The sequence below is a fragment of the Podarcis tiliguerta genome (assembly GCF_965153285.1).
Source record: "Podarcis tiliguerta genome assembly, chromosome: 4".
NCBI lineage: Eukaryota > Metazoa > Chordata > Lepidosauria > Squamata > Lacertidae > Podarcis > Podarcis tiliguerta.
In genome coordinates, this window is record NC_139537.1 from 12,521,050 (window position 1) to 12,539,220 (window position 18,171).

General features: G+C 47.8%; 1 protein-coding gene and 1 long non-coding RNA gene across 12 annotated transcripts in view; one reads left to right on the forward strand and one right to left on the reverse strand.

Annotated features, from left to right (window-relative positions):
- DLG2 (discs large MAGUK scaffold protein 2) overlaps nucleotides 1-18,171 on the reverse strand; it is a 901,255-nt gene that overhangs the window by 810,024 nt on the left and 73,060 nt on the right. The gene's annotated exons all lie outside the window — the stretch shown is intronic.
- LOC310675869 lies at nucleotides 8,546-16,442 on the forward strand. The gene is made up of 3 exons (XR_014510264.1): nucleotides 8,546-8,599; nucleotides 9,644-9,857; nucleotides 16,267-16,442. It is a non-coding gene; the product is annotated as an uncharacterized lncRNA (long non-coding RNA).

The following is an 18,171-nucleotide window of genomic DNA, read 5'->3' on the forward strand; positions in this document are numbered from 1 at the left end:
GGACAAAGACAACATGCTCCAATATACCTTTCCCAAAAAGCCAGAAGCCTTTTTGCTGGGCTTGATGGGAGAGGAAATAGCAAAGGCAGATTAAAGACTATTTATGTACACCACAACTGCTGAGAGAACTTTATTAGCCCCAAAGTGGAAGTTTCAGGAATTACCGACGATGGAGGAGTGGCAGACGAAGATGATGGACTATGTGGAACTGGCAAAACTGACCTGCAGAGTTCGAAACCAGAACGAACTAAAATTCCAAAGAGACTGGAGTAAATTCATTGACTATATAAATAATAACTGTAGAAGTTATTGGACTGAATTGAAATAAATCCTACGACGTGGACTTTATAAAATAAGATTAAACTGTGAGATATAGATTTGAAAAGGGAAAGCTTGCTGGCGGGATGGAGGGAAGTCATAAGCTCGGCAGAGCGGTAGGGAATGAGATTGGGAGGCGTATATTGGAAATTATTGTTTATTGTTTAAAGTAAAAGTTTAATAAAAAATATATTTAAAAAAAAGTTGGAGCCAGAGGGTACCGCAAGAGTACAGATCTTGCCCATTTTTCATTTCAGTTTGCCGCAGCAGTTGGTAGATTTTTAAAAGTCCTTAAAGAAATTTGTCAGCGTATTGCAAATTATTCACACTTTTTTGTGGGCAGTTTGCCCGATATAATGCAGTCTTGCATGCTGATTCAATAAAAAGTGCATTTTGAAGGATTGCCAAGTTTTGGTGCACACCTTGTTATGGAAACTGCAAAGTTGGTAGGTCTGCCTTTAAAGGTGAATTGAACCGAATTTCTCCCACATCCCTACCCAAGAGGCAGCCTAGTGGGTGAGGATGAGAGATCAATAAGAGCAGGGTAGAGAACTATTTTCAGCACTGGGCCCACAATCTTTCTCGGGCAACCTTGCAGGGGCCAGTAGCTGGGCAGCACAGTGCTCTGGTTGGCTGTGTGGTTCTGAGGGAGTGTTCCTCTGTATGTTTAATTGACTGTCTCACCACTATGTACAAGGCCTGACAAGCTCTCTGTTCCCATCTCCTCAAGATCGTGCACTGTTTTTGTGCAGTTTTGCTAAGTAAAATGTAACCAGCACCTTTCTCTTGGGGCTCTGTCTGAATTATTTAAGTGATTTTGCTTTAAAAAAATAAAAATCCATGGCTGCCTTAGGAGTTGTGCGCCAAGCTGGAACCAAACAGGTTTAGCTTTTTCGCACCGTTGTACCTGTAGAACAGGAAAAAGCTCCCTGTGCCTGGCACAGTAGCCAGGAAATAGTTAGCAGTCTTTAATGGGCGAGATTATAGGCTTATTACAGAGGTGTCGAAAATGGCTTGCGTTTGGTGGTTGTGGCAAAAAGTTAAGCCAAGGCTAACTTCAAAACTGGGCAGCTGCTGCTGCTCAGGAGAATATTTAGGCCTGTTGGTTTGATGCGACACTGGATTTGGTCCTCCACGCAGCTGCAGGTCCTGCCTGGTGATGACATTGTGAACAAATGTGTCCAGCTGCTGTCAGTAAAACAGCAGTTGCCATCCTCCTCAAGGGAGAGGCCGATTTAAGCTGCATGTATAAAGCACCTTCTGTTCGCCACATTCTGAGAACGCGTGTGGTGTTACGCTTGGGAGCTTCCAAATGTTAATGATTTCCTCTTCTACAAAGCTGCATGAACACCGTTCATTTAAAGCACATGACTACAGTGGTACCTCGGGTTACATATGCTTCAGGTTACAGACTCCGCTAACCCAGAAATTAAGTTAAGAACTTTGCTTCAGGATGAGAACAGAAATTGCACGGCGGCAGCGTGACGGCAGTGGGAGGCCCCATTAGCTAAAGTGGTGCTTCAGGTGAAGAACAGTTTCAGGTTAAGAACGGACCTCCGGAACGAATTAAGTATGTAACCCGAGGTACCACTGTATTGGGAACTGTAGTTTACACCCTCAAATTGTTGTTATTGTTATTACATATTAAATTTCTATACTGCCCTTCATCTGGTATATAAAAACACTAAAATACATGACATAGTAAAGGTCAGAGGTGGAGCTAGCTGTTCTGGCACCCGGGGGCGGGGCTACGGGGGTGGAGCAAGCGTCCCAGGGGGCGAGACACTTATGGGGGGGTGGAGTGTGTTGGGATACTGCCAGGGAGACAAAGTCCATCATGACTCCACGTCGTCTCCGGACGTCCATTGATCTCCCGTAGACACGCAGTATCAGCGATTAGTGACACAAGCTCCAGAAATAGCTTGCCACATTCCAGAACCGATGCACGCTCTATCAGCAGATAATGCACAGCGAAAGATGCACTCAGGAGGGTATTATTTACAAGTTTATTCCGCGTTGGTCAGAACAAAGAATAACATGACTGCCTGCTTCAGTGTTCCGGCATAGAGAGAGAGAAACGAAAGCAAAGACACAACAGAAACATCTTGTGAAACAGGAAATGCGCAGGCTGTGACACAAACATCCTGCTCCCTTTTAAGGTGGAACGGAAATATCCTAACAGAGTGAGCCCCCCATGATGGGCTGCTTTCTAGGCGGAGTGGAGCAGTCGCGCTGCTTTGCCACAGCCTTCCTCCCTTCCCTCTTCCTTTTGACAGCTCATGGGAGGCTTCCCCCACCCCCAGGAAGCAGCCCAGGAGTGGGGGGCAACGGCACACCGTCCTCCTGCAACTCCCAAGCCTCCCCTGAGCTATCAAAATGAAGGGGGAATGGGGAAAGGCCGCTGGCAAAGCAGCGCAGCTCCGCCTATTCCCCCGACGGCTCGGGGTAGGCTTGGGAGTTGCGGGCGGGCGGCATGCTGAATGTCACCCCCTTAGTGATGACACCGCCCCCACCACCAACCCTTCCTTCCCCCCAGGTAAAGGTAAAGGACCGCTGGAAGGTTAAGTCCAGTCAAAGGCAACTATGGGGTTGCAGAGCTCATCTCACTTTCAGGCCGAGGGAGCCGGCGTTTGTCCACAGACAGCTCTCTGGATCGTGTGGACAGCAGGACTAAACCGCTTCCGGCACAGCAGAACACAGTGACAGAAACAAGAGCACACAGAAACACTGTTTACCTTCCCGCCGCAGCAGTACCTATTTATCTACTTGCGCTGGTGTGCTTTCAAACTGCTAGGTTGGCAGGAGCTGGGACAGAGCAATGGGAGCTCACCCCGTCGCAGGGATTTGAACTGCCAACCTTCTGGATCGGCAAGCCCAAGAGGCTCAGTGGTTTAGACCACAGAGCCATCCGCGTCCCACATGACATAGTAACAAACAAAAACAATACCCCTTGGTACACACACACACAGTTTCAAAGGCCATAGTTTAATTAGCCAAAGGCCTGGGAGACAAGGGTGGAATCTACACACATATAAAAACCGTTCTGAAAATGCTTTTTTAAAAAGTGTTTTTAAAAAATACATTGAATTTTCCATTAGGCTCACAGTCGCCATCTAGCATCACGTTGTATATTGCACTTAAAACATGCGTGAAACGTTTTATTTCCAGCTGTATAGCTGAGTCCGAGGGGTGTTTTTGCCTGGTACCTAAAGATATGTAGTGAAGGCACGAGGTAAGCATCCCTGGGGAGAGCATTCCACAAATGGGGAGCCACCACAAAAAGGCCTGTTTTGTGTTGCCGCCCTACAGACCTCTCATGGAGGCGGCCTCAGATGATGATTTCAGGGTGCGCGTCTGTTCATATGGGGAGAAGGTGGTCCTTGAGGTATTGCGGTCCCGAGTCATTTACAGCTTTATAGATCAAAACCAACACTTTGAACTGGGTCGGGAAACTAATTGGCAGTCATTACAGTTGGGCCAGGACAGTGGCGTAGCGTGGGTTGTCAGCACCCGGGGCAAGGCAAGTAATTTGCGCCCCCTAACCCGGGGCAAGGCAAGTAATTTGCGCCCCCCCCGCCGCTGCACTGTCCCTCCCCCAGATAGTCCCTCGCTCTCTCTCCGCACCGCACCGCACGCCTGGCACCCTCCCCTCCACAGTGGGCGGCAACCCGGCGGCTCGGATCGGATTCGCACAGCCAGCACTGCACTGAGAGAGAGTGAATGAGCCAGGTAGGGGCAGAGAGCTGCGAGTGCGAGCGTGCCCCCCCCCCCAGATGTTGCGCCCGGTGCGGCCGGCCCCCCCTGCACCCCCCACGCTACGCCACTGGGCCAGGATTGGTGTTATATGCTTAAACCATCTTGCTCTGGCATGCAACCTAAATTCTGCACCAGCTGAAGTTTCCATACCGTCTCCAGAGGCAGCCCCACATATAATGCTTTGCAGTAATCTAACCTAGAAGCTACCAGAGGATAGAGCTGCAATTCCCAGCACCCTCAAACTACAGTGCCCTGGAGGCGATGCTTTCTGCCCAGGTGAGAGGTCATTTGCACAACTGCCATAACACCCAAAATTGGTTCTCATTTTGGGAGCTGGAACGCCATTCACATACTTGCTTCCATCCTATGGAACTCCCTGCCACAAGATGTAGAGGTCGTCATTGGCTTCAATGGTTTTAAAACGGAATCATGAAAATTCATGGTGTCTTTTATCCCCACATCACCCCTAGCTTGTAAGTTAGGCTGAGAAATAGCAACCAGCTGCCCTAAATCAGCCAGTTAAGCTTTGTGGCTTTCCTCCCACCACAGAGAGGTGAAAATTTCACTGGGCTCATGGTGGGAGGAAGATTTACACTTCCTTTGCCACTCACTGCAGCCCTGATCCTGCTTCCCCCACCCCCAAGACTCACACCCTCCTCAGTCACACCCTCCTTGAGTATTTTTGCCTGGCGGTAAAGTTTCCTAGAATTCTGGTGACATTTCTTGCTTACCTGGATGGAACATAGGGAGACAGGTGTGTGCAAAAATAAAATTTATACCCATTGCTCCACCCACAGTTGCTTCAGGCCCTGCCCAGCACTAGCATGTGGCCCCCATAAGGTTTCTCAGAAGTGAATGCGGCCCTCAAATCCCTGATTTAATGTCATGCCCACTTTACCTTTGAGACAACTTTTTTTGTTAATCCATGTGATGTTTTGCTCTAGTACAAAAGAACAACAAATGGTGCATTTACTAATCACATTCCACGCAATGCGACACAGACAAGACATGCATTAAAAACAGTGGAGCCACTTCCACTCGTGACCTTCTTTTCTAATTAAGGATTTGGTTTAAGACATTCAGCTTCCATAGTGGCGCTCTTGAAAGCGGGATCTTGTTAGCAAAGTTCCCTTAGCAGCCACAGAAGAGGCAAACTGTCTGAGCAAATTGAACAGCACCTGGCTCTCTGTGGATTCAAATCAGATTAATAATATCCTTGTTCCCCATGAGTTAGCATTGCTTGGTTTCATGGTTCTCTTCCCCATACCGGACGCAATCAGAAAGTAAATTAAGGCACTTACAGTGAACCAAAACTTCCCGCGTTTCCATGGAAATGTTCCTAGGGCTCAGCTCTAAATTAACCGGGCTGCTAAATACAAATCACTTTGTTGCCAGCGAGTCCTTTTCCAGTGCAACCCCCACTCCCCCAGGGGCTGCCTTGTGTGTTTGCACCAACATGCTCAGTAACCTTCCACCCTGCAGAATGTGTCTTCATGACAGCTGATGTCCAGTTCCACTTTGAAGGCTCGCTCAGATCTTTAGTAGCAATCTTGGACAGAAAGCAACCGTGCATGTTCAGGTTTGTTTCTGTATTTGTACATACTCTCTTCCCTTGGACCAGCATGGAGAGAGAGAGAGAGGTAGATAGATGATAGATAGATAGATGATAGATAGATAGATAGATGATAGATAGATAGATAAATAGATAGAGATAGGTAGAGAGAGAGAGAGAGATGATAGATGATAGATAGATGATAGATAGATGATAGATAGATAGATGATAGAGATAGAGATAGATAGAGATAGATAGAGGTAGAGATAGATAGAGATAGAGATAGAGATAGAGATAGAGATAGAGATAGAGATAGAGATAGAGATAGAGATAGAGATAGAGATAGAGATAGAGATAGAGATAGATAGATAGATGATAGATAGATGATAGATAGATAGATAGATAGATAGATAGATAGATATAGGGGGGGGGGAGAGAGAGAGAGAGAGAGAGAGAGAGAGAGAGAGAGAGAGAGAGAGAGAGATGATAGATATAGATAGATAACAAACCCATTACCTCCCTCCATTGCGTTTTGTGTTAAGGAAACTGAAGGGGAAAATAGAGATAGATGATAGATAGATAGATGATAGATATAGATAGATAGATAGATAGATAGATAGATAGATAGATAAGATAGATAGATGATAGATAGATAGATAGATAGATAGATAGATAGATGATAGATAGATAGATAGATAGATAGATTAGATAGATAGATAGATAGATAAGATAGATAGATGATAGATAGATAGATAGATAGATAGATAGATAGATAGATAGATGATAGATAGATAGATAGATTAGATAGATAGATGATAGATGATATATAGATAGATAGATAGATAGATAGATAGATGATAGATAGATAGATGATAGATAGATGATAGATAGATAGATAGATAGATAGATAGATAGATAGATAGATGATAGATAGATAGATAGATTAGATAGATAGATGATAGATAGATAGATAGATAGATGATAGATAGATAGATGATAGATAGATAGATAGATGATAGATAGATAGATAGATGATAGATAGATAGATGATAGATAGATAGATAGATAGATAGAGATAGATAGATAGATAGATAGATAGATAGATAGATAGATAGATAGATAGATATAGATAGATGATAGAGAGATAGATAGATAGATAGATAGATAGATAGATAGATAGATAGATAGATAGAAGATGATAGCTAGATAGATAGATAGATGATAGATAGATAGATAGATAGATAGATAGATAGATAGATAGATAGATGATAGATAGATAGATAGATAGATAGATAGAAGTAAATGATATAGCAGAACTGTGGTTCCCAAACTTGTTCTTCCCCACAGAGCACTTGAAAATTGCTGGTGGTCTCCCCCCCCCCCCCCCGCGTGTTGCAGGAATTGTAATGTGCTGTGCTAGGTTGCTGCATGATTCTTTATTGAAACAGAGAGGACAGAAATGGACAGATCCCTCCATCCTTACTGCCAGATGACCCTGCGTATTTGCTTGCACAAATTTACAGGGTGTTTGGACTGGGTCAGCTTTTTTTTGTTGAGCATCCATTCCGATCTGTTTGCGGGGAGGTGCACTGCGTCAAGCCACTGTTATCCCACACTCCCGAATGCATTTTCCCCTTCAGTTTCCTTAACGCAAAACACAATGGAGGGAGGTAATGGGTTTGTTATGCAAGAGCACCAAATCAGCTTTAATTGGGCAGCCAGGTAATGTGATGGAACCCCACCCAAACAAAGCTGCACCCTGGAAGCACCTGATGTTATACACGGACCCAGTGTCTGAGTGGTGAGAAGTTTCAGGGGCCCTAGCAGGTATCTTGGGTTGGGCTTCCTTGGAATGAAGGTCACAACTCGCTGGAATCTTCTGGCAGCAGAAGGACCTGTAGCTCAGTGGTAGAGCACCTACTTTGCATGCAGAAGGTCCCAGGTTTGAAACCCAGCATCACTGAGCTGTTGCCAGTCAGTGTAGACAACCCTGAGCTACATGGACCAATGGTCTAAGGCAGCTTCCGACGGCATTCCTCTGCTATAAGGTTTATTTATACCAGGGATGGGGAGCCTCCAACCTGCAGGGAAAACATGACTTGGCAGGGGCTTCCCCAATGGGAGCCTTATAGTGCATTGGCAAGAGAAAGCAGGCTTTGACTCTACCTCCCAGATGAGGCTATCGGATTGGGTGGAAGGGAGGAAGCCAAACAGTAGGTGGAGCCAGAGCCAATGGTAGACAGAGCCAACTTATGGAGTCATAGAATCGGAAGGAACCCAAGATACAACCCCCTGCAATGGAGGAATCTCAGCTAAAGCATCCAGGACATATGGCCATCCAACCATTGCTTAGCTACCTCCAAGCAGGAGAGTCCACCACTTCCTGAAGGAGACTGTTCCACTGTCAAACAGCTTCAGAAAGTTCTTATTGATGTTGAGTCGTAATCTCCTCTCTTGGAATGTGAAGGAGCGGGAGAAACCAAGCTCATTTGATTCTGGTCTGGTTCCTAGCCTTCTCCTTGCTGAGTTCTACATGGGCAGCACTGAGAGTAAGGAGGAAACTGACAGGCAGAACCAGTGGCGTAGCGTGGGTTGTCAGCACCTGGGGCAAGGCAAGTAATTTGTGCCCCCTAACCCGGGGCAAAGCAAGTAATTTGCGCCCCCCCCCCGCTGCACTGTCCCTCCCCCAGATAGTCCCTCGCTCTCTCACCGCACCGCACCGCACTGCACGACTGGCACCGTCCCCTCCACAGTGGGCGGCGACCCGGCGGCTCGGATCGAATTCGCACAGCCAGCACTGCAGTGAGAGAGAGTGAGTGAGCCAGGTAGGGGCAGAAAGCTACAAGTGCGAGCGCCCCCCCCCCAGATGTTGCGCCCGGTGCGGCAGGCCCCCCCTGCACCCCCCACGCTATGCCACTGGGCAGAACCACTTCCTAACTGGTTGTAAGCAAGAAAGTTGGCAGGAGGCTGAAGGTGGGCTGACGTTGTTGATGTTAGGATATAGTTCCATTCCATCTTCAGAACAGGCGTGTGGAGTTGTTGTATGTCACATGTCTGTTTACTTCCAGCACAGTCTGCTGGGAACTTCCGTTGTGTATAGCTTTTGCCTATGCTGTTTGCTCGGACACAAAGGGAAGCAGACATGTTTTTCCTTTTTCCTGATGCTGAATAAATGCTTGTAAATATGCTAACATATGCCTCTGTCCGGGATGCGGGTGGCGCTGTGGGTTAAACCACAGAGCCCAGGACTTGCCGATCAGAAGGTCGACTGTTCAAATCCCCGCAACGGGGTGAGCTCCCGTTACTCGGTCCCTGCTCCTGCCAACCTAGCAGTTCGAAAGCACATCAAAGTGCAAGTAGATAAATAGGTACCACTCTGGTGGGAAAGTAAACAGCGTTTCCGTGCACTGCTCTGGTTCGCCAGAAGTGGCTTAGTCACTGGCTCCCTCTGCCAATAAAGCGAAATGAACGCTGCAACCCCATAGTCGGTCACGACTGGACCTAATGGTCAGGGGTCCCTTTACCTTATGCCTCTGTCCGCTACTTCTGTTGCAAAGAGTTCTTATCTCTGCTATCTTGCGTGCTCAGTCGCTAAAGGTCTCTGAGGCTTGAGTCGCAGTTTTGATGCTGTTCTGAGAACCAGAGTTCGCCCGGCTGCTGGCCGGTGGGCTGGAGCCAGCTGGGGGCCTGCCAATTGCCCCCGTCTCCCCAGACGCATCCCAACAGTTGGGGCAGCACCCCTTTCACCCTGACAGATGAACCTCCGCTCACCTTTTCGAGGTCTCTGGAGGCAAGTGCCCACTGCTGATATTTAGAATCCAGATCATAGTCTGCAGCCTTCCTTGTTAGTTGACATCATCTTGCTTTGGGGCAGAAGAAGACGAAAGGAGAGAAGGGGGCAGTTGGAAGGCTACTGAAGGTATTTCGATATTGCTAAAGGGAAACGTCAAATGCCTTCGCAGCTGCCAGGTCAGCCGTTTACCAATGTGGATTTACAAATGTTATTTTTCATTCCAGTTTATCCCGCGTTGCAAGGCAGCAGACAGCTGGCGACTTCAGGCTGGGGGCCAGATCCCTTTTACATGACTCCTGGGGGTGTTCCACATGGCGTGATCCTGCTACAAGGCCAGGCTGTGCTTGCTCTCAGAGGAAGGGCCCACGCTCTGAAGAGCCTGCAAATGATGCACAAGGCAGTATATGCATGCAACTTGAAAAGAAGACAATCGCCTAGGTCTGCTCGTTTTCCATCACTGACTGTGCCCCTACTTGCCATGGGGGAAAGGAGCGAAGATCTATGCAGGACTTGCTGACAACAACCGCAGCCACTGAAAGTTCTGCCCAGTGCCCTACCTTGCTCTCAAGGTTTTCCCAACTGCTGCCTGTACTTGGCATGAACAGCTGTTGGTTCAGCTTGCTTTTTAATGCAAACCTATCTAATTTGCACTTCCCCAGACAATATGCTAGCTGAAACACAGCTACCCATTGAACCACAGAATTGTAGAGTTGGAAGGGACCACAAATGTCATCTAGTCCAGCCCCCTGAAATGCAGGAATCTTTCACCCAACATGGGGCTCAAACCCACAACCCTGAGATAAAGAGCTTCATGTACAGTCATACCTCGGGTTACAGACGCTTCAGGTTGCAATTTTTCAGGTTACGGACCGCCAAAACCCGGAAGTACCGGAACGGTTTACTTCTGGGTTTCAGCTGTCATGCATGCACAGAAGCGCTAAATCACACTTTGCGCATGCGCAGAAGCACCGAATTGCAACCCACGTGTGCACAGATGCACCGCTGCAGGTTGCGGACACTGCGGGTTGCGGACGTGCATCCCGCACGGATCACATTCACAACCCAAGCGTCCACTACCAACTGAGCTATCCCAGGTTTTCAATGTGTTCTTCTCCAGAAGGACCCAAGTCCAATTCTCCAACCAAAGAAAATGTGTATATTAGGAGGAATGCACATCATATCAGTGAATATAACATGCAGAAATGCACTGTGCTGTTGAGAATTTCTTGCAAAAGATGTGTATTGGGAGAAATACACACACTAGTGGACAGCTCAGTGAGGGTGTCGATCTAGTGTGCAGCAACTGTGAGAGAGGCAAAGGAAACAAACTGAAAATAAAACTGCCTACAGTGGTACCTCAAGTTAAGTACTTAATTCATTCCAGAGGTCCGTTCTTAACCTGAAACTGTTCTTAACCTGAAGCACCACTTTAGCTAATGGGGCCTCCTGCTGCTGCCACGCCGCCGGAGCACAATTTCTGTTCTCCTTCTGAAGCAAAGTTCTTAACCCGAGGTACAATTTCTGGGTTAGCAGAGTCTGTAACCTGAAGCATTTGTAACCTGAAGCGTATGTAACCAGAGGTACCACTGTATATCACAATGCAAATCTATGGGGGAACCACCTTTGGTTGTCTGGACGCCTCACCACAGAAAGGTCATTGCAGAGTTAGAAAAGGTTCAAAAAAATGGCAAAATTATTAAGGGGGTGGAGTGGCTCCCCTTTGAGGAAAGCTTGCAGCTTTTGGGACTTTTTAGTTTAGAGAGAAGACAAGTAACAGGTGACATAAGTTGAAAGAATTATGTGCAGCATGGAGAAAGTGGAAAGTGCTCTCATAATGCTAGATCTCACGAGCATCCCCAAAAAAGCTGTTAAATTGTGGAACTTGCTCCCACAGGAGGCTGTGATGACCATCAACATGGATGGTTTTAAAAGAGGTTTAGACAAATTCATGGACGCAAAGGCTATCCATGATGCCTGTGCCCTGCTTCCTCAGTCGGAGGCTGTATGCTTATGAAAACCAGTTGCTAGAAACTGCAGGAGGGGAGAGGGCCCTTATACCTGTCTCCTGCTTTCAGGCTTCCCACAGGGATCTGGTTGGCCCATGTGAGAACAGGATGCTGGACTAAATGGGCCATCGGCCTGATCCTATGTTCTCAAAAAGCAGACAAATTTGCATTAGGACTTAAAAAATAATAATCACAAACTAATGCAGAAATGTAGTGAACAGAATTTAAGTTCAGAAGATCTGAGAAAAACTAGATGGGACATAGTTCTACTTATAGGTGGTAGCCATGTTGGTCTGCCGTAGTTGAAACAAACTAAAAAAATTCCTTCCAGCAGCACCTTAAAGACCAGCTAAGTTTGTTATTGGTATGAGCTTTCGTGTGCATGGCATCTGAAGAAGTGTGCATGCACACGAAAGCTCATGCCAATAACAAACTTAGCTGGTCTCTAAGATGCTACTGACAGGGGACGCGGGTGGCGCTGTGGGTTAAAGCCTCAGTGCCTAGGGCTTGCCGATCGAAAGGTCGGTGGTTCGAATCCCCGCGGCGGGGTGCGCTCCCGCTGTTCGGTCCCAGCGCCTGCCAACCTAGCAGTTCGAAAGCACCCCTGGGTGCAAGTAGATAAATAGGGACCGCTTACTAGCGGGAAGGTAAACGGCGTTTCCGTGTGCGGCTCTGGCTTGCCAGAGCAGCGATGTCACGCTGGCCACGTGACCCGGAAGTGTCTTCGGACAGCGCTGGCCCTTGGCCTCTTTAAGTGAGATGGGCGCACAACCCTAGAGTCTGTCAAGACTGGCCCGTACGGGCAGGGGTACCTTTACCTTTTAAGATGCTACTGAGGGAAACGGGTGGCACTGTGGGTTAAACCACAGAGCCTAGGGCTTGCCGATCAGAAGGTCGGCAGTTCGAATCCCCGCGATGGGGTGAGCTCCCGTTGCTTGGTCCCTGCTCCTGCCAACCTAGCAGTTCAAAAGCACATTAAAGTGCAAGTAGATAAATAGGTACCACTCTGGCAGGAAGGAAAACGGCATTTCTGTGCACTGCTCTGGTTCGCCAGAAGCGGCTTTGTCATGCTGGCCACATGACCCAGAAAAGCTGTACGCCGGCTCCCTCGGCCAGTAAAGCGAGATGAGCACCACAACCCCAGAGTCGTCCGTGACTGGACCTTTACCTTTACTAAGATGCTACTGAATGTGACATAGACATGCATCCCTAACCTCTCTAGGACCAAATGAGCTGTGATGATGGCAAGGTGTTTCAGTTGCAAATAACAAAGCATTGGCAAGACTTCTGCTCCATTTGGGCCAAATAAATACTTGGTACATCACTTTTTGTAGCAGGAATTTCAGCCAGGCTCACCCGCCACCATAGAGAAACAAAAGGTTGGTCCAAACTTTCTTCCTGCTGTTGTTTTTTTTTTTAACATGCTCGACAGTATGAAAAATGTATTCCCCCCTTCCTTTTTTCTTCTTCTTGCAGTCCTTGGAAGAAGAAAAAAAAAACCCACAATTATCTTCTTCATTTAAACTGCTCTCACTTGACCTCTCTGTCAGTCAGGGGATTCCTGAGGAAAACACTGCTCTCAATTAACTTCGCTTGGCCTTGGTGACATCATCATGCAAACCGCCTGATTGGCTATGTAATGTCATGACAGCACCCCATTCATTGTGAGATCCCTGACTGGTTGAGATCACATGTGTGATTAATAAGGAAAGGAAGAAGACGCAGCGGCCAAGGGTGAAATGAAACTCAGTGGGGTCGGGGAAATAGGTGAAAATTTGCACAAGCTAAGCATTTTTCGGGAGATATTTCCACTCAGTGTAATAGCTAGTTTTGGCACACATCCCCACCCCAGAAGCAGAGAGTTATTTGATTCAAAGACACACACACACAAAAGTGCTTTTGTTGCATGAGGGAAGTAGATATATAAGGAATGTTTGGCAATGCAGCGTACTTGACACAATCATCACCTCGCAGAGGAGGAAAATTAAAGCAAGCCGTCTGGAAACTGAACTGGCAGTTTTTGAGAACCTGGGCCATGAGTCAAAGCACAAGAGCTACATAGCACTTGCTTGGATTAATCATGATTTAATTTGCACAAGCTTGATTAATCTTTCATTTATGCAAGAGCTGGAGATGAGACTGAATTGTTAGCAGCTAGAGATGCAGGGAAATGAGCAGAACGGCCAGGAGTGCCGATTAAATGCTGGAAGGCAAGGTATAGAACACCTCCGAGAGCCGGCAGAACATAACCTGAGAGGTGTGTCCCAAGATCCCATTTGACGTCACCCTGGAATTGTCATTTTAGCAGATGAGCGAAGCGGCATGGAAGCCGGTCTCCAATTACACGCTGCTCAAATAATTCAGAAGAAGAACGTCGTAAGAGAAGTGCTGCTTGATCAGATGAAAAATCCATTTAGTCCAGCATTCGAAAAAGGTTGAGAACCAGAATGGGGCACTAGATGGGCCAGTATTTGGATCCAGCAAGGCTCTTCCTTGTTTGAGAATTGTTCACTGCTGGGTTTACAACTTGTCAGAGACTAACAAGTGTGCCCTCGGGGGAAGTAGGGCTAGAGTCTGACTCGGGAGAGGGGGGCAGTGGTCTGTGGGGACCTGTACTGGCCAGGAGGCAAGAGGCAGAGGCAGGAGATGTGTCAGAGCTGGAGGAAGAGGAAGAAGAGGCAGGACATGTTGGAAAACACCCTGGGGTGCCCCTTCTGCAGCCTTTGAACTCCGAGCATCCTCCGGTATGCACAGCGCTGGAAAAGGCATTTCCCTTCTTCTCCAGCGCGCTTCAGCAACATATAAACATATATCAAAAAATATATGCACACCAATCTTCTAGCATAACACAGCAAGAAGTGTGAGATATCATAGAGTTAATCTACGTATTTATTTACACACTATGTACACACAAGGGACGTGGGTGGTGCTGTGGGTTAAACCACAGAGCCTAGGACTCGCCGATCAGAAGGTCGGCGGTTTGAATCCCTGTGACGGGGTGAGCTCCCGTTGCACAAGGTTGGTATAAAGTAAGGGGATGTGGGTGGCGCTGTGGGTTAAACCACAGAGCCTAGGGCTTGCCAATCAGAAGGTCGGCGGTTCGAATCCCCGTGACGGGGTGAGCTCCCGTTGCTCGGTCCCTGATCCTGCCAACCTAGCAGTTCGAAAGCACATCAAAGTGCAAGTAGATAAATAGGTACCACTCCGGCGGGAAGGTAAACGGTGTTTCCGTGCACTGCTCTGGTTCGCCAGAAGCGGCTTAGTCATGCTGGCCACATGACCCGGAAGCTGTACGCCGGCTACCTTGGCCAATAAAGCGAGATGAGCGCCGCAACCCCAGAGTCAGCCATCACTGGACCTAATGGTCAGGGGTCCCTTTACCCTTTATGTATAGACAAAGGAATCATGGCACCCTCTCTCTCCAGCTCTGAGAGAAGAAACAGGAACAACTAAAAGCAAAAGTACAGTACAATAGTACATACAGCAGAAGAGATAAGACTGTCTTCCGTTCCCACACTCTGCCCAGACAGGTGTGTGATTTATACCAATCTCATCTGCAGCATCGGAGGCAAGTGAAGAGGGCTAGATGCTTCCCCACCCTCTCCTGCACCACGCTCTCCCAGAACCAGGAGGGGATGGAAAAGGGATGAGCAGAAGAAGTTTCCAAGCAGGCATAGTCTCTGGCTGCAGGCAGGCAGCATGTCAGGGGAAGGAGGAGTGGTCCCCAGTTTCTGCATCTGCTCCATAGAGCATGGACCTGGGAATAGCAGCCTAGACACTAGATTGGTGTGCGTAGGTCTCCAGAACTGTAGAAGCAACTGTAAGTGTTATATTTGACAATAAAGTTGTGTGTCAAGTCCCCGAAGCCACCCCCTCGTTGAGAAATAACACACACAAGGATACAGATATTAGGTTAATGTTATTGGGCAAATTTTGGCCACAACTTTATTGATTACAGAATGTGAGCAGTATTGGCTTAGGCATTGAATGGACCTGACTATATCTGACTCCTGCCCGATGCGCAGGAAGTCCGGTAAGGGTAAACCACTGGAAGGGGGAGCCCTGTCAATGCAGACCAACTCAAGCTCCCCCTGGTGTTCCTGTTGGAGTCGTGTCATGGCCCTAGCCCCTGATCCGGGCTTCGGACAAGATTAACACCCCCAGATTCCTTTAACGGAAGACCCTTAAGCTTGGAGGGGCAGGTGATGGCCACACATCCCCTCTCCCATCACAAGGTCAAACAATGCCTAACCGCAACCCTAACAAAGTTGTGACCATTGCAATGAGGTGGGCAAAAACCACATGGCCAGTGCCAATTTGCCAAGTGGAAAAATTCCTACCAGGCCCCTCAACGGCGACCAACCAAGGTCTATAGCAAGGCCAGTGCCTAAAACCTGCAAGATAGGGAGGGAGGGCAGGTGATTGAGGAAGTGACCCAAAAAGGAAGCTCTCTGACTTGCGCCTCAGTTTAAATGATCCCGGCCACTTCCCCCCCCCCCCCCAGCCAGCGCATTGACTGGCTGGGCTCTGACAGGGCCAGGATTCCCCAGGCAATGGGGGACTAAGTCCCCCCACCCCGGAGGGGAGTGGATGACCATGCAGTCCACCGCAACTCCTCCCCACTGGGAAGTAGAGCGGATTTATTGCTTCCACACCCTGCATTGGGGCTTCCTGGAGGCATTTGATTGGCAACAGTAAAAAAACTAAATCGGCCATTCATCTGAATAAGCAGAGGCTCTGTTTACATTCTTACTGAAGATGACAATGATATAACAGAAATATTTCTGTACGTTATTTATTTGCTTGCATTTATATATACCACCTTCCATCATGATTTCCAGGTGGTCTCCCATCTGAATAAGGACGGCTTTAGCAAAGCGGTAACATCAAATGCCTTCAAAGCATACCCTGGATCTACACTTTATCATAGGGATCCGGAACCTGCAGCCCTCCAGATGTTGCTGGATGTTAATTGAGAATTCAACAACAGACTGAAGACTCCATCAACCCAATGACAGCTTGTTGTTGTTGTTGTTTAGTCGTTCAGTCGTGTCCGACTCTTCGTGACCCCATGGACGAGAGCATGCCAGGCACCCCTGTCTTCCACTGCCACCCGCAGTTTGGTCAGATTCATGTTTGTAGCTTCGAGAACACTGTCTAACCATCTCGTCCTCTGTTGTCCCCTTCTCCTTGTGCCCTCCATCTTTCCCAACATCAGGGTCTTTTCCAGTGAGTCTTCTCTTCTCATGAGGTGGACAAAGTATTTGAGCCTCAGTTTCAGGATCTGTCCTTCCAGTGAGCACTCAGGGCTGATTTCCTTCAGAATGGATGCGTTTGATCTTCTTGCAGTCCATGGGACTCTCAAGAGTCTCCTCCAGCACCATAATTCAAAAGCATCAATTCTTCGGCGATCAGCCTTCTTTATGGTCCAGCTCTCACATCTCCCATGCCTACTCTGTAAGGTCTGAAGAAGCAGAGTTAATACAAGCTGAGCCAGTAGGCTGATTCAGATGAAGGCAGTTATTTGATATCATCTGTCTCTGCCAGTGGTATATATTGTTCACTCAACAATCTTCTCTGGCTTCCTGAATTTCCTTCCCAGAAAAGGAGGAGATGGGGTTTTTGAGAGAATGGAAAGAAAAGGTGGGGGTGACAAGGGAGTGTCTTACAGGTTCCCTCTGCTAACAATAGCAGAAAATCTGGAGAAAAAAGTTCTAAAGCACAAAGAGTACCTAGGAAATGAAGATGCATGGAACAGGGCAGTTAACTAGGTCACTAAAAAAAAAACCCCAAACAATAGAAATTGTTGTGCTGACTATAATTCTTACACTTGCCGCTTTGAACGCAGGTCTGTCACACTAAATACCTTGAAAGCAGCATCATCTGGCTGTGCTTTTTGCTTGCTGCTTAGTAAATTACTCCCTGTTCTATTCCATAGGACACAGACACGTCCTATGGAATAGAACAGGGAGTAATTTACTAAGCAGCAAGCAAAAAGCACAGTCAGATGAATTTGCCCATCGACTGCATACAGTTTATGAACCGGGCTCAAGTTCATGAAAGCTTACGCCATCATAAATTGAGGGTGCCACAAGACTTTTTCTTGAACAGGGGAATCTATTGTTGGCATGTTCAACATCTACACTATCTCCCAGAGGGTGTCATGGACTGGTTGGGTGCAGACGAAGGGTGGGAGGCGACAGCTAGGGGACCCCCAAGGGAAGAAGGCTCAAAGCCCCAGGACTGGTGATGAGACACGATGAGTGGTCAGAGGGAGAAGAGGGAAGGGGAAGAGGGCTTGCTGAGAAGGGAGAGCTGGGCTTGCTGAGAAGGGAGAATCTATGACAGAGAAATGTTCAGAAGCAAGATGAGGGAGGCCAAGAGGCAGAGCTGAGTCAGGCTGGTGTAGAGTCACTGGTGCCTTACCCTCCTGCTGCAACAAGCTACCCCCTACCTTGTCTCCTAGTACCAGAAAAGGCATGAAGAGGGCAGAGGAGAGGTTGGCTTCATGCAGGCGCAGTCTCTGATTGCAAGCCCTGGAGAGATGGGAACTTAGACACTGTGGGGAAACGGGAACTTTCAATCTTGGCAACTGATTTGTGGGGCAAGACCTACAGAGGATGAGCTGCTGTGCTCATCAGGCCTGATATTCAGCCAAGCCTGTGCAGATAATGTTCTTGCTAATAAAGAGCTAACTCCAACTTGGGCAGTGTGATTTACTGCTGGCTCGCTCCTGTCTGAGGGCA